Below are 14,782 nucleotides of genomic sequence, written 5' to 3'. Positions count from 1 at the left end.
CTTAATACATCTCCCTGAAAAATGAAGACACCCAATATCCACAAAATATAATTTTATTTTTCAACACAAAAACACAATGGAAACTCCTCCAAGGTGATAGTATTATTAAACACATTTCAAAACATCTTAGGCATTCCTTATAAAAGCATACTGCAGCCGAGACCGTATGCCCAGAAACAACAAACCTGGTAGGCCTATGGCCATAAACAACAGACTCTGTAGGTAAAGACTTTCCGCTTCTCTCTTTCACATACACTCAGAAAAACACAGGCCTCTCTATGGATTTCACATACACACTAACTCTGGCCAGAGATATGTAATTCACTCTCCACATACAACCTCTATATAACTCTGTATGCTTTACTTATCATCAAAGTTTTGTTATATACATATTGCTAGTGGCCTCCCTACTATGGCCACAACAGTGAGAACATGTCAGAGTAGGAACCAGAATGAAATCAGTATTGATATATCCAGGCAAAGATAATATTTTTGTGTCATTGTATAGTAAGCCATCACTCTTTGGTTTGTTTGAAATTCACATTTGACAAATTTTATCAGCTACATGAAAAAGGTTAAAGAGGGGTGTTTACATGTGGGCATTAAACAGACCTCTCCTGCTGCTAGGGTTAGGGTTAGGGTTCACATACACACTAACTCTAGCCATTTCTACCCATTACCCAGTGACTAATAAACAGATATTGAACTTCTTTTTTCCACAAACACTCACACAGGACTACCCACTTTACACACTTTACAACCCATGGGCTCTCCCTCCCCCCTCTCTCTTTCACATGCACTCACAAAAACAAACTACCATTGAGTAGTGACTAATATACAGATATTTAGCTTCTTTTTTCCCCCACACATTCACACAGGACTACCTGTATGCTTCATATACACATTTCTCTAGCCATTTCCAACACACTAACTGATATTTAGCTTAATTTTTTCCATCCACACTCTCAACACATGGCCTCTATACAGCCTGTAATGACATAAGAGAGGACAGAGATATGTAATTCACATTTCACACACAACCTCTATATAACTGTATGCTTTACTTATCATCAAAGTCTTGTTAGATACACATTCCTAGTGGCCTCCCTACTATGGGCACAACAGTGAGAACATGTTAGATTAGGGATGAGAACACCATAAACAGGCAAAGATAAGAATATTTGTGTTATTTTATTGTATAGTAAGCCATCACACTTTGTTTTGTTTGAGATTCACATGTGACAGATTTTGTCAGCTAAATGAAAATGGTTAAAGAGTGGTGTTTACATGTGGGGCATTAACCATTTTAACTCCATCACCTTAAATCACACCTTGTAATACTCAGCAGACTCTGAAATGCTAAGATTAGCAAGAAAATCCTAAGGTTTTGACAAATTAATATTTTTCATATGCATCACAATGCTACCATCATAACACATCAAATTCCGAGTTCAATAACTACGCCATAGTATGTCTGATTGTTATGAAACCACATTCACATGACCATTGTGGTGCTATGTGCCAATTTTGAGCCAAATCCGTCCACAAACAGCTCTACCGTGAATATTTTCATTTTCCATACAAAGCAGTGGAGGGAAGCATAGACAGCTGCTAAGCCACACGCACGTGCCATTCACACTCCCCCATGCTTCCAAGACTTTACAACCCATGGGCTCTCCCTCCCCCTCTCTCTCTTTCACAGGCACTCACAAAAACAAAGGCCTATCCTGGCCTAAAGGGTTCACATACACACTAATTCTAGCCATTACTACCAATTACCCAGTGACTAATATACAGATATTTAGCTTTTTTCCACACACACTCACACAGGACTTCCTATATGCTTCATATATACATTTCTCTAGCCATTTCCAACACACTAACTGATATTTAGCTTCATTTTTCCACCCACACTCTCAACACATGCCCTCTATACATCCTGAAATGACATAAGATAGGACAGAGACATGTAATTCACATTTCACACACAACCTCTATCATCAAAGTCTTGTTAGATACACATTCCTAGTGGCCTCCCTACTATGGGCACAACAGTGAGAACATGTCAGAGTAGGGATGAGAACATCATGAACAGGCAAAGATAAGAATATTTGTGTTATTTTATTGTATAGTAAGCCATCACTCTTTGGTTTGTTTGAGATTCACATGTGACAGATTTTGTCAGCTAAATGAAAAGGGTTAAAGAGTGGTGTTCACATGTGGGGCATTAACCAGAGCTCTCCTGCTGCTATGTTCACAACTTCTGACAAATTCAGCCAAAGGTATATTTATTTGACTAGGCCCCTGGGTCAGTGTGTCAGTGCTTTTAACCTAATTTCAGAATGTGATTTAGTTGTATGGTCTGAATCATTTTGCCAATATCTTCCACACTGTATGGCCTAGAAACAAAATTCTACTTCAGCTGTATTCCTTGGCTCAAGCCAACCAAAAAAGCCTCAAGAAGCCCTTACTGCATACATGACAAAACACATAAACACACACATACAAAGCTAATCACAGCATTTGATTAACTTCTATGATCTGAATCATTTTGCCAATACATTTTGTTTTGATCTTTTGGGCCTTTATTGCCCCAGTTGAATAATTTTTTGCAAATTACTTTATCAGTCCATTTTTTGGACTGAAGTAGCTTCATATCACTTGTTGGTCTAAAAGACCCTTTGGGCTTTTTTGCCTTTTTTTGTGTGAACCCGCCAATCGCCGCTTGCGGCTATATTTAGGGTTCACACACATAGTGTGGGAAACCTATTGTTATTGCTCGGATTTTTCTTTCTTATTATTATTATTATTTTTCTCCGCATAAAACGCATACTGCAGCCTAGACCGTAAGGCCCAGGGAGACCAAACTTGGCAGAATGGTGTAGTCTGTTTGCGGGACCGTGCTAAAGTACAGAGACCCACATTGGCCTGATGGTGGCGCTATAGCGCAGCATTTTGCGTTTTGGTCCATATCTCTCTCCCCGTAGGTCCTAGAAACAAAATTCCACTTCAGGTGCATTCCTTGGCTCCAGACAAACAAAAAAGCCTCAAGAACCATTAAGCTCCGCCTACTTAGATTTTTTGCTAATTTGCATAATATGCAAAACCTACTTTTTTATACTAGTCCCTGGTTTTTCATCTGATCACCACAATCTTGGTGTCAAAATATTCACAAGAATCTCATTATCAAGGAACATCAACAAAACTGTGACATTGGTATACAGTCTGGTTGTCACATGTCAATCAATAGCTCTGAGGCGTGGCCAAATTGACTTCAGCAGCTATATCTCAGCAATGCTTTGACCTATCTTTATGAAAATTTATCAGTTGTTAGGGCACATGACTCAGAGGTCACAGGTCAAAGCTGGCCACGATTGTCCAATAGGGGGCGCTATAACATGGGGAAATTTGTTTCTCAGAAACCATTAGTCACATCAAGCCCAAACTTTACAGGCATCATCAGGGGCCCAAGTGGTATCAAGGCACACAATGATGACCTCATCACTCAAAAAACATGGCCGCCATGAGCCAATTAATTTTTATTTGAATTAATTGGCCATTTGACAGACTTACCATTGGCCAATCAACATGAAACCTCATCACTGTGCATATCCCAGGACTATGTGTCATACTGTGCAGTGTTGAAACATTTGGCCACTAGGTGGCGCTATTTGTGAAAATCATGCATAACTCCTCCAAATTTTCACTTAGGAACATGCAACTTGTTTCTTTTTATACCTTGCAGTAGACCTGACAACTTTGCAATTACAAGTCCTATTAAAAAACGCATACTTTTGTCACATTCATCAATTGTTTGAAAATAGCTCTTTAAGAACTAGTCCTAGGAATTTGATCCAATGATGGCAAAAATGGCATAGGCATAATCTGTAGACACTGTAGTTAACTAAATATGGAAAAAATGTTGCATTTTTATTTGTCTGATTGGTCAATTTTTCCATTATATCCTTCTGGCCATGCCATAAATGACCTTTATTGCTATAACTCATAAACCATGTAAGTGATCAACTCCCAATTTGAAAGGCTTTTATACACTGAGGTCCTTGTGAGGTAGGCCAAGTTTGGTTCAAATTGGCCTGTCGGAGGCGCTACAGTACCCAAAAACCTGAGAAATCATAAAAACTCACGCAGCAATCTTGTTATGCAGAATACAGACAAGTAATGGGGCTTGTATGATTCAGATCAATGAGGTCTATAACATTGCAATTACATCTCATAACAAAAAGTGCACTGCCTGACCAGAAATGAACCTTTTAATTCACCAAAATGTCATTGCATTACTGAGATTAATGAGATATCAGTATGATAGTACTTGGGCTCCATCTAGTGGCCAAACACCGAAACTGACTGAAAACAATTGCTCACATGAAACACCACACAAACGCACACAAAGCTGACCTCAGCATGTGATTTAGTTCTGTGATCTGAATCATTTTGCCAATACACATTATTTTGATCCTTTTGGGCCTTTAGTGCCTCAGTTGAATTGAATGTTTTGTCACATTGATTTACTTATGCATTTTTTCCTCTCAAACAGCTTCTATTCACTTTTGGGTCTAAAGGACCTATTGGGCTTCTTTTTGCCTATTGAGGCCAAGAGGCCAATTTGTTTGTCTAAAAGACCCTTTGGGCTTTTTTGCCTTTTTTTGTGTGAACCCGCCAATCGCCGCTTGCGGCTATATTTATTATTATTATTATTCTTTTTCTGCCTTAAAACGATTCACACAGCCCAAACCGTAAGGCCTACAGACTTGAAACTTGGTCAATAGGTAGTAGTCCCTCCCGCTACTCAGGCGCAAGACGCCAGCCAAATCCGCCCATAGGTGGCGCTACAGCGCACGCAAACGCATTCAAGTAAATTGCCAGTACCACGTATGTCCTAAATTTAAAATTCTTTCATATACATGTTCCTTGTCTCCAAACCTACCAAAAAGCCTCAAGAACCCATAAGCTCCGCCTACTTCGTTTTCGAGCTAATTTGCATAATATGCAAAATCGCACACATTTTTGAGAGCTAACTAGTCCCTGGATTTTTCACATACATGCACATATGTGGTATCAAAACGTTCAGAAGAGTCTGAACTTTAATAATCTTTAACAAAAAGTGCACATTTCTGCACATGGGCGTGGCCACATGCCACACAAGTCAAGGGGCAAAAATTTCACAGCCAAAAATGCACATTTTCTGCTGTATCTCATGCATACTTTTACATATTCACACCAAATTTCATATACATGTACCTGTTGGGCGTCTACACCTGCCCATACATTTTGGCACACATTCACACCTAGGGGGCGCTATAACTGCCAAAAAACTCTCCTGCACACACCGATTGGCCAAATAACACGAAACTTGGTATGCATCATCTACATGCACCTCTGAGACAGGTCCTAGATCTGCACCATCATATGTCCAATATGGCCGCCACCATCGACCAATTAGCTGTCAGTATACAATTTCACAAGCTTTACAAGCTTTACATATGTCAATTGACCTGAAACTCACATGGCATGTTCAGGTGCACACCCTCTAAGACATACTGGGGTATGATGGCAATTGCACCACTAGGTGGCGCTATACTAGAAACTCCTGAATTACGCCCACATAGTATGACATAAAACAACAAACTTGGACTCATATGATTCTACGTAGAATCCTTAACAACTTTGTAATTGCAAGTGCTTTACAAAAATGTACGGATTTTGACATATTATCAAATATGTATAATTTCCATTTTCCACACTACTCCTAGGATTTTCACTCCATCACCGAGCACCAAAGGTGCTGGAGGCCTATTGTAATTGTTAGGATTTTTCTCCTTATTATTATTATTATTATTATTATTCTTTTTCTGCCTTAAAACGATTCACACAGCCCAAACCGTAAGGCCTACAGACTTGAAACTTGGTCAATAGGTAGTAGTCCCTCCCGCTACTCAGGCGCAAGACGCCAGCCAAATCCGCCCATAGGTGGCGCTACAGCGCACGCAAACGCATTCAAGTAAATTGCCAGTACCACGTATGTCCTAAATTTAAAATTCTTTCATATACATGTTCCTTGTCTCCAAACCTACCAAAAAGCCTCAAGAACCCATAAGCTCCGCCTACTTCGTTTTCGAGCTAATTTGCATAATATGCAAAATCGCACACATTTTTGAGAGCTAACTAGTCCCTGGATTTTTCACATACATGCACATATGTGGTATCAAAACGTTCAGAAGAGTCTGAACTTTAATAATCTTTAACAAAAAGTGCACATTTCTGCACATGGGCGTGGCCACATGCCACACAAGTCAAGGGGCAAAAATTTCACAGCCAAAAATGCACATTTTCTGCTGTATCTCATGCATACTTTTACATATTCACACCAAATTTCATATACATGTACCTGTTGGGCGTCTACACCTGCCCATACATTTTGGCACACATTCACACCTAGGGGGCGCTATAACTGCCAAAAAACTCTCCTGCACACACCGATTGGCCAAATAACACGAAACTTGGTATGCATCATCTACATGCACCTCTGAGACAGGTCCTAGATCTGCACCATCATATGTCCAATATGGCCGCCACCATCGACCAATTAGCTGTCAGTATACAATTTCACAAGCTTTACAAGCTTTACATATGTCAATTGACCTGAAACTCACATGGCATGTTCAGGTGCACACCCTCTAAGACATACTGGGGTATGATGGCAATTGCACCACTAGGTGGCGCTATACTAGAAACTCCTGAATTACGCCCACATAGTATGACATAAAACAACAAACTTGGACTCATATGATTCTACGTAGAATCCTTAACAACTTTGTAATTGCAAGTGCTTTACAAAAATGTACGGATTTTGACATATTATCAAATATGTATAATTTCCATTTTCCACACTACTCCTAGGATTTTCACTCCATCACCTCAAATCACACCTTGATATACTCAGCAGACTATGCAATGCAAATGTTGTGCAAAAAATCCTAAGATTTCCACAAATTTATATTTTTCATATGCATCACAATGGTACCATCATAACACATCAAATTCATATTTTAATAACTCCGCCATAGTATGTCCGATATTTATGAAAATTGACATGCACATTCACATGACCATTGTGGTGATATGTGCCAAGTTTGAGCTAAATCCGTGCACAAATGACTCTACAGTGAATATTTTCATTTTCCATACTCAGCAGTGCAAGGAGCGGTAGAGAGCCTTTGAAGCCACGCACGCTCTCATTCTCGCAGACGCAGAGTGCCCCTCTCATCCACTCCCCACCCCCCACTCCCCCAACCTTCTAACACTAAACAACCCATGTCTCTGTCTCCCCCTCCCTCTCTCTATTTCACATGCACTCACTTCTCACACACGCAGAGTGCCCCTCTCTTCCACTCCCCCACACTCCCCCAACCTTCTAACACTTAACAACCCATGGTCTCTGTCTCCCCCTCCCTCTCTCTATTTCACATGCACTCACAAAAAAAGCAGGCCTCCCTATAAGCTTCACATACACACTGCCTTAGCCATGCCTACCCATACATTAGAGAGTAACACATACAAACACCTAATTCACACACACACACACACACACACACACACACACACACACACACACACACACACACACACATACACCTACTTATGTGTATGCATCACAGATTGAGCACATACATGTCTGACATGACAGTGTGAGTTCACTGTGACAACTAAGACTGCCCATTATATGCAATCACTCACACACATACACAGCTCTAACTGATGAACACAAACATTATCACACCAAACCTCTCTCTCTCTATTACACATGCACACACATGCACTGGCCTACCAATAGGTTTCACATACACACTGGCCTAGCCATATCTACTATGCCTTCGCCGCAGGCATGCAAGTCGGTACCTATGCCACTTGCGAGGAGCCCGCTCATTGCCGCTTGCGGCTATATTTAGGGTTCACACACATAGTGTGGGAACCCTATTGTAATTGCTCGGATTTTTCTTTTTAGGGTTCACACACGTAGTGTGGGAAACCTATTGTAATTGCTCGAATTTTTCTTCTTTTTCTTATTATTATTTTTCTACTGATAAAACGCATACTGCAGCCTAGACCGTAAGGCCCAGAGACACCAAACTTGGCAGAATGGTGTAGTCTCTTTGCGAGACCGTGCTAAAGTACAGACACCCACATTGGCCTGATGGTGGCGCTATAGCGCAGCCTTTTGCGTTTTGGTCTATATCTCCCACCCCGTAGGTCATAGAAAGAAAATTCCACTTCAGGTGCATTCCTTGGCTTCAGACAAACAAAAAAGCCTCAAGAACCATTAAGCTCCGCCTACTTAGATTTTTTGCTAATTTGCATAATATGCAAAACCTACTTTTTCCTACTAGTCCCTGGTTTTTCATCGGATTTCTTCAATCTTGGTGTCAAAATATTCAGAAGAATCTCATTATCAATAATTATCAAAAAAAACTGTGACATTTGCATAAATTCTGGTTGTCACATGTCAATCAATAGCTCCGAGGCGTGGCCAAATTGACTTAAGCAGCTATATCTCAGCAACGCTTTGACCAATCTTCATGAAATTTTATCAGTTGTTAGGGCACATGACTCAGAGGTCAGAGATCAAAGCTGGACACGATTGTCCAATAGGGGGCGCTATAACATGGGAAAAACTGTTTCTCAGAAACCATTAGTCACATCAAGCCAAAACTTTACAGGCATCATCAGGGACCCAAGTGGTATCAAGGCACACAATGATGACATCATCACTCAAAAAACATGGCCGCCATGAGCCAAATAATTTTTATTTGAATTAATTGGCCATTTGGCAGACTTACCATTGGGCAATCAACATGAAACCTCTCCAGTGTGCATATCTCAGGACTATGTGTCATGCTGTGCAGTTTTGAAACATTTGGCCACTAGATGGCGCTATTTGTGAAAATCATGCATAACAACACCAAATTGTCGCTTAGAAACATGCAGCTTGATTCTTTTGATTACTTGCAGTACACCTGACAACTTTGCAATTACAAGTCCTATTAAAAAATGCATACTTTTGTCACATTCATCAATTGTTTGAAAATAGCTCTTTTGGACTTAGTCCTAGAAATTTGATCCAATTATGGAACAATTGGTATGAGCATAATCTGTAGACTCTGGAGGTAAAAATTGATTTTAAAATATTGGATTTTAAAATAATCAGGTGGGTCCATTTTTCCATTATATCCTTCTGGCCATTCCATAAATGACCTTTATTGCTATAACTCATAAACCATGTAAGCGATCAACTCCCAATTTGAAAGGCTTTTATAGCCTGAGGGCCTTGTGAGGTATGCCAAGTTTGGTTCAAATTGGCCTGTCGGAGGCGCTACAGTACCCAAAAACCTAAGAAATCATAAAAACTGATGCTGCAATCTTGTTATGCAGGATACAGACAAGTAATGGGTCTTGTATGATTCAGATCAATGAGGTCTATATCATTGCATTTACATCTCATAACAAAGAGTGCAATGCCTGACCAGAAATTAACCTTTTATTTAATCAACAGTCCTATTTCATTGCTGAAATTAATGAGATATCAGTATGGTAGAACTTGGGTCCATCTAGTGGCCAGACACTGGAACTGACTGAAAACTATTGCTCACATGACATACCACACAAACACACACAAAGCTGATCTCAGCATGTGATTTAGTTCTGTGGTCTAAATCATTTTGCCAATACAATTTATTTTGAACCTTTAGGGCCTTTAGTGCCTCAATTGAACCTTTTTTGAACATTGATTTATGCATTTTTTCCACTGAAACAGCTTCTTTTCACTTTTAGTTCTAAATGACCTTTGGGGATCTTTTTGCCTATACAGCCCAAGAGGCCTTTTGGTGTGTGAACCCGCCAATTGCCGCTCGCGGCTATTTTTAGGGTTCACACACATAGTGTGGGAACCCTATTGTAATTGTTAGGATTTTTCTTTCTTCTTATTATTATTATTCTTTTGCCCATTTTTTGACCTAAAACGCATTGTGCAGCCTAGACCGTAAGGCCTAGAAACACCAAACTTGGCAAATTGATAATGTATGGTCCAAGGACCAGACTCAAGTACAGAGACCCACATTGGCCTGATGGTGGCGCTATAGCACACCATTTTGTCGTTTGGTCCATATCTCCCAATCCGTAAGTCATAGAAACAAAATTCCACTTTTTATGGATTCCTTGGCAAAATTCAATAGGACTATTCATATACAACCATTAAGCTCCGCCTACTTAGATTTTTTGCTAATTTGCATAATATGCAAAACCTATTTTTTTATACTAGTCCCTGGTTTTTTATCTGATCACCACAATCTTGGTGTCAAAATATTCACAAGAATCTCATTGTCAATGAATATCAACAAAACTGTGACATTGGTATACAGTCTGACTGTCACATGTCAATCAATAGCTCTGAGGCGTGGCTAAATTGACTTCAGCAGCTATATCTCAGCAATGCTTTGACCAATCTTCATGAAAATTTATCAGTTGTTAGGGCACATGACTCAGAGGTCACAGGTCAAAGCTGGCCATGATTGTTCAATAGGGGGCGCTATAACATGGGAAAAAACGGTTTCTCAGAAACCATTAGTCACATCAAGCCAAAACTTTACAGCCATCATCAGGGGCCCAAGTGGTATCAAGGCACACAATGATGACATCATCACTCAAAAAACATGGCCGCCATATGCCAATTAATTTTAATTTGAATTAATTGGCCATTTGACAGACTTACCATAGGTACATACACATGAAACTGACATGGTATGTTCATGTACACACCCTCTAAGACATACTCATGTTAGAAGGGAATTGCACCACTAGGTGGCGCTATACTAGAAAATCCAGAATTTCTCCTACATATTTTCACTTATCAAGAAATGCTTGCACTCATATGATTGTATGCAGAATTCCTAGCAACTTTGTAATTACATGTGCTTTGCAAAAATGTACCACTTTTTCACTATTATCAAATATATATAACTTGTCATTTTCATACTAGTCCTAGCATTTTAACTCCATCACCTTTAAATCACACCTTGTAATACTCAGCAGACTCTGAAATGCTAAGATTAGGGAGAAAATCCTAAGGTTTTCACAAATTAATATTTTTCATATGCATCACAATGCTACCATCGTAACACATCAAATTCACAGTTCAATAACTACGCCATAGTATGTCTGATTGTTATGAAAATTGACATCCACATTCACATGACCATTGTGGTGTGATGTGCCAATTTTGAGCCAAATCCGTCCACAAACAGCTCTACAGTGAATATTTTCATTTTCCATACTGAGCTGTGCAGGGAGAAGACGAGAGCTGCTCAGCCCACACGCACGTGCCATTCTCGCACACGCTGCCCCCCCCTCCTCCACTCCCCCACCCTTCTAACACTTTACAACCCTTGGGCTCTCCCTCCTCCCTCTCTTTCACATGCACTCACAAAAACAAAGGCCTCTCTGGCCTATAGGTTTTACATACACACTAATTCTAGCCATTACTACCAATTACCCAGTGACTAATATACAGATATTTAGCTTCTTTTTTTCCACACACCCTCACACAGGACTTCCTATATGCTTCATATATACATTTCTCTAGCCATTTCCAACACACTAACTGATATTTAGCTTCACTTTTCCATCCACACTCTCAACTCATGCCCTCTATACATCCTGAAATGACATAAGAGAGGACAGAGATATGTAATTCACATTTCACACACAACCTCTATATAACTGCATGCTTTACTTATCATCAAAGTCTTGTTATATACACATTCCTAGTGGCCTCCCTACTATGGGCACAACAGTGAGAACATGTCAGAGTAGGGATGAGAACATCATGAACAGGCAAACATAAGAATATTTGTGTTATTTTATTGTATAGTAAGCCATCACTCTTTGGTTTGTTTGAGGTTCACATGTGACAGATTTTGTCAGCTAAATGAAAAGGGTTAAAGAGTGGGGTTTACATGTGGGGCATTAACAAGAGCTCTCCTGCTGCTATGTTCACAACTTCTGACAAATTCAGCCAAAGGTATATTTATTTGAGTAGGCCCCTGGGTCAGTGTGTCAGTGCTTTTAACCTAATCTCAGCATTTGATTTAGTTGTATGGTCTGAATCATTTTGCTAATATCTTCCACACTGTATGGCCTAGAAACAAAATTCTACTTCAGCTGTATTCCTTTGCTCAAGCTAACCAAAAAAGCCTCAAGAAGCCCTTACTGCATACATGAAAAAACACACAAACACACACATACAAAGCTAATCACAGCATTTGATTAACTTCTATGATCTGAATCATTTTGCCAATACATTTTATTTTGATCTTTTGGGCCTTTATTGCCTCAGTTGAATAAGACACGCACGTTTGCCATTCTCACACACGCTGCCCCCCTCCTCCACTCCCCCATGCTTCTAACACTTTACAACCCTTGGGCTCTCCCTCCTCCCTCTCTCTCTTTCTCATGCACTCACAAAAACAAAGGCCTCTCTGGCCTATAGGTTTCACATACACACTAATTCTAGCCATTACTACCAATTACCCAGTGACTAATATACAGATATTTAACTTCTTTTTTTCCACACACCCTCACACAGGACTTCCTATATGCTACATATATACATTTCTCTAGCCATTTCCAACACACTATCTGATATTTAGCTTCATTTTTCCATCCACACTCTCAACACATGCCCTCTATACATCCTGAAATGACATAAGAGAGGACAGAGACATGTAATTCACATTTCACACACAACCTCTAAATAACTGCATGCTTTACTTATCATCAAAGTCTTGTTAGATACACATTCCTAGTGGCCTCCCTACTAAGGGCACAACAGTGAGAACATGTCAGAGTAGGGATGAGAACATCATGAACAGGCAAAGATAAGAATATTTGTGTTATTTTATTGTATACTAAGCCATCACTCTTTGGTTTGTTTGAGATTCACATGTGACAGATTTTGTCAGCTAAATGAAAAGGGTTAAAGAGTGGGGTTTACATGTGGGGCATTAAGAAGAGCTCTCCTGCTGCTATGATCACAACTTCAGTCAAATTCAGCCAAAGGTATATTTATTTGACTAGGCCCCTGGGTCAGTGCTTTTAACACTAGAAGCGCCAAAGCTCCGGTCATTTGACCGCTGTGACGTCTACTAGAAGCGCCGCCTCTGGTCGACCTAATTATACCTAGAAGCGCCGAGCACCGGTCACTTGACCGCAGCAGCACAAAAAATAATAATATCTTTGCACTGGATCCAATTTCAGAACCCTCCTTTCATGACTTTTCCCAGAATTGTCCTTTTAATAAACTAGTATTTTTACATTGTTAAAAGAAACCCTGCACATGCTAGTTTCAATCGATTTCGCTCGTATCTCTGTAATATTGTCGTCGTCGCCTACACTTCAAGACTGTGATTCTCTTTTCTGCCAGCGGGTGTCGCAAAGATTCGTATGTCATTTAATATTTAGTATAACTAAATAAAGGTCAATAGTTTTCAAAACTAAATTATTCAAAGTTCAAACTGATTATTGTGTAAAGACAAAACGGAATTCGTCCGTTGAACGAAAGTGAAAGTGTTTCACTTTCCAAAGTCTTAAAATATATACTTTATTTATTAATATTATTTAATATATACTATATATAAGTTTACATCAATGGTTTTCAAACCGTGAGAGCGTCTTGCTTTGCCTAATAAATGCTTTAGTAGTTTGCAGGAATTCTGCGAATGGTAATTAGCCTACTTATCAAGTCAATATCTCAAATAAATGATCTCTCGGGTATAATCCCTCTTCGCCAGGGCTAGCTGTTAGATACATACATTATGTATGGCTGCTTTTGACACACTGGCATTACAAAAGAATTAAGCAGAATGCAAGTTACGTATGTAAATGCATACCTTTGCGAGCGAAACTGAGATGATGGCATGGGCGGTGCTGTTATGAACACTTTATTCACAATAGCATTCATGAGGCAACGTGAGCTATAAATTCGTCGGGACGCGGCTACACAGTTTGAGTGAAAACTCTGCTTGGGCGATCGAACAGCAACACAGTTTGCTTGAAAGCTCGGTTTTGGCGTTTGAACAGCAACATAGTTTGCGTGACTCCTCGGTTTGGGCGTTTGAACAGCAACACAGTTTGCTTGAAAGCTCGGTTTGGGCGATCGAACAGCAACACAAATGTGCAAAGACTGCACCTAAGCTGTGTTTTGAATGTTGAGTTGTGTGAAGCTGACACACAAATCAAAACAAAGGGAACTTAATTTGAGGTGGTGAACGAAACTTATGCAATATACGCTAAAGAGAGACGGGATGCACCCGTTGTTGGCCTGTAGCTGTGTTCTACAACCTCCAAAACCTGGCTGTAATTAATAAATATTGTTCAAACAGTGCATGAACATTAACCACAGCGGCGGAGGTTTATTCTCAAGTTCACAATTCACTACATAAATGGAACTTAATTTGAGGTGGGGAACGAAACTTATGCAATATACGATACATGTAAATCACCGAATGGTGATAACGCTCGGTGATAACACGGTCGTTAGGACGTGGGATCACACATCGGCTATTCACCGATCAAACACCTCATTTGAAACGGCAACACAATACGGCAAGATAAAAAAGTGAACATTAGAGAGGACAGAGGCAACTATATTCGTGAAGCCATCCGTATCATTTTAATAATTTTGCGTTTTGTTACGCAAAGGTACATAGCCTAC

This window comes from Brachyhypopomus gauderio, chromosome 8 (genome assembly GCF_052324685.1).
Source record: "Brachyhypopomus gauderio isolate BG-103 chromosome 8, BGAUD_0.2, whole genome shotgun sequence".
In the NCBI taxonomy this organism is placed as follows: Eukaryota; Metazoa; Chordata; class Actinopteri; order Gymnotiformes; family Hypopomidae; genus Brachyhypopomus; species Brachyhypopomus gauderio.
This window is presented reverse-complemented; position numbering follows the sequence as displayed.